Genomic DNA, 3,549 nt, shown 5'->3' on the forward strand with positions numbered 1-3,549 from the left:
AGTACGGCGAAGTTAGACGGAGTTAGGCTAAGTAGGAACAATGGGAGCAGAAGTACGGCGAAGTTAGACGGAGTTAGGCTAAGTAGGGACAATGGGAGCAGAAGTGCGGCGATGTTAGGCGGAGTTAGTCTAAGTAGGGACAATGGGAGCAGAAGTACGGCGAAGTTAGACGGAGTTAGGCTAAGTAGGGACAATGGGAGCAGAAGTGCGGCGATGTTAGGCGGAGTTAGTCGAAGGAGGAAGAGTATGGCCGAGGGCTCGGGGAAGTTGGACGAAGTGCGTTGAAGTACGTCAAAGCGCGAGAGGGTTGGATGAACGTCTAGGAGGAGTAGATAATATTAGCTGAGAAGATCGCTGAAGTTCTTCAGCGATCCTTGATTGTTGTCAGTAGTGAAAGACATAGAGATAGCTATATACAATCGAGATACATCGCCATCAGTAGAACAAAACCTCAGTTAGAGTAACTACGCCGAAGTACGCCGTAGTTACACTCCTTTCGACGTCTGCGCCCTCCTAGTTGGGTGAGACATCGACTTACAAGCGTCAAGTTAGCCGAGGTTCGTCGACCGTCGGTCTACTAGAAGATAGTTGTTCGACAGCCGTGACACCCTGTTGGTCAAGCTCACCATGCTATCTCAGTGTTTCAGGACATCTGTACCGGTGTAGGTGTCCGGTTAGCGCCACATAAGGTGGATTCTGGTCAAGTTCTCGAAATCCTCGGTATTCAGGTCGACTGTATCAACCTCACCGCGTCTATTACTCCCACCCGCCGTCGCTCCATCCTCTCTGAACTCACATCCATCCTTGCCAGAGGAACTGCCTCTGGCCGCGAACTCGCCTCCATCTGTGGAAAATTGAATTTCATCTGTCAGATTTGCCCCCCCGGTCGGGCCTTCCTTCGTCGCCTTTATGATGCTGGTGATAAAGCGGATAAATGGTTCTTTGAGTCGAGGCGGCGTGTGACCTTAGGAGGGATACGGGACCTACGCTGGTGGCATAGAGTCCTCACAGACTGGGATGGAGTGTCTATGCTGAAGGACATCCGGAACACCAAGAGTATTTGGTCAGACGCTTGCCTCTCTGGAATAGGAGCTCACATTGGTGGACCACGAAACGCCTCACACGTAATGGCAGCTACAATCCCTCACAACCTGCGTAGTAACGACATCATGTTCTACGAAGCGCTCGCGTTACTTGAAGCTCTTCGCTGTTGGGCTGCTATCTTGGACAACTGCGACGTCACCTGTCATGTCGATAACACGGTCTTGGCCGCTGCTATTTCCTCTGGCTCTTGCCGTCATCGTCCTACCCAGTCCTTGATCAGAGAGATCTATCATTTTGCCATGGTCCACCACATCTCCCTGCGGGCAGTCTGGGTCTCGTCTCAAGATAATGAACTGGCTGACGCTCTATCTCGACACGATACCACGGCCATTCAACACCTGTTTCCTTCTTTCTCCCCGTCCGACTACGGTCCTCCCTCCCTTACCACCTCGTTCACCACCGAATTCGCTCCTGATCTCCTGCCTCTCTCCCCATTGCCTTCGCCTATGTCACCGTCTATGTCTCAGCCTCCTCTGGTCAACTAGCCAACCCTCCTCCATCGTGGTATAGCATGGTGGGAGGTGACCCACTCGTCTCGTTCTATAAATTCCACAGTCTCGCGGCGTCGACAAGACGAAGCTACGAAGCTGCTGTCCAACGCTGGACCTGCTTCGCCAGGGGTCTGTCACGAAGTGACAAGACAGTTTGATAGTGATAGTGATAGGATGGGTTGGGTATTTAACCAGCGACCGGCGGTATGCAGTAACCGCCGGTTAATAGGCCTTTTAGCACAGTGGTTTAGACCGCTGCCTCTGAAGGGCACTGTTATATCGTCCCAATGCTGGTTAGTTGGTCTCGTGACAGATTAACCGGCGGTTACGGGTAGGATCCTGGGTTCGACTCCCAGGGTGGGCTGGGTCAAATTCAGTCCCTACTTGGAAAACCTCCCTCTCGGAGAAAGTTTTCGGCCTATCGTACCCTTCCCTGTTGGGGCCCCAGATGGGGCTGAAAGGGAAGGCATAATGTCACGAAGTGACAAGACAGTTTGATAGTGATAGTGATAGGATGGGTTGGGTATTTAACCAGCGACCGGCGGTATGCAGTAACCGCCGGTTAATAGGCCTTTTAGCACAGTGGTTTAGACCGCTGCCTCTGAAGGGCACTGTTATATCGTCCCAATGCTGGTTAGTTGGTCTCGTGACAGGGTCAGGGTTTCCACGGCCCTCTCATCCCGGTACCGAAGGATCTCTTTGAAAGATGGATAGCTTCACTCGGAGGTGTTATCGATGGGGACACGATTAAAGTTTACATCACCGCAATCCGTTCTTGGCACGTTGACCTCGGGATGCCAACGGATAATATTACCTCTGAGTCGATCCAACGTATTATACGTGGTATAAAACGGTACCATGGACGGAAAAAGATCGGACAAGCACTCCCCATCACCCTCCCTATCCTTCGCCAAGTCCTCAATCATTTTCGTACCAACCCTCAGTCAGTAGGTGGTCAGCAAAACGCTCTAGCCCTTTGTGCAGCGTTCTCGCTCGCCTTCTCAGCTTTCCTCCGGGGTGGAGAGTTCACATACGAGCAATTTGATCCCCGTTTTAACTTATCCCGGGACTGTTTTGACTCATCGAACCGAACAATCCGTATCCCTGCCTCCAAGACCGATCCTTTCCGCAGCGGTACTACCCTCGCCCTCCCCCGTTCACCACCAGAGTTCACCGATGTCTGTCCCATCACTTCCCTTAACGAGTACCTCTCTCTCTTCCCCGCCCCTCCATCCGCCCCTCTCTTTCGCCTTCGGGGCAATGTCCCGTTCAGCAAGAAATTGGTCTTCGACGGTTACCTCTCTGACGCACTACGAGCCATTGGTCTAGCCGCTAAGGGATATACGGGTCATAGTATTAGAAGAGGAGCTGCTACCTGGGCGAAATTAGTTGGGACTGGAGATGATACCATCAAAGCCTTAGGTCGCTGGGCCGGGGAATCGTATAGGAGATACATCGACAATCCCGAGGATTTTCGTCTCATACGAGGTTCTCTTTTCGTTCTTCCCCCGGGTGTTCCTACTGGAGTTCCTCGACCCAAGGACGTTTGGCAGCCGTGAACACATGCCAGGCTTTTCTGCTGTCTCTCCGGTCGCTCCTACCTACCCTCCGTCCCGCGTTGAATCGTTTTCCACGTCACCCTTCCCTCCATTCGATTCCTTCGTCAACAAATTGTCTGACTCCAGTCCTCATCCCCTCCCTTCCTTTTCTACATACCTTTCTCGCCGTTCCTTCATTGGATCAAGCCACCCGTCCAGTGCTGACGCTCCACTCCGCTACCACACAGCACCTCGTCACGACTCGACATGGGAGCAGAACGGGTGGCCTGCGGCTGCGATGCATCTGCATCCTCCAACACTAAGAAGAAAGAGAAGGGAAGCAAGAGATCGAACGATGAGGGGGATGATATATATTCATCGTGTAGGTATCGTGGTCGTACCTCCAACTACCTCAC

Source organism: Tremella mesenterica (assembly GCF_000271645.1).
Source record: "Tremella mesenterica DSM 1558 unplaced genomic scaffold TREMEscaffold_35, whole genome shotgun sequence".
NCBI lineage: Eukaryota > Fungi > Basidiomycota > Tremellomycetes > Tremellales > Tremellaceae > Tremella > Tremella mesenterica.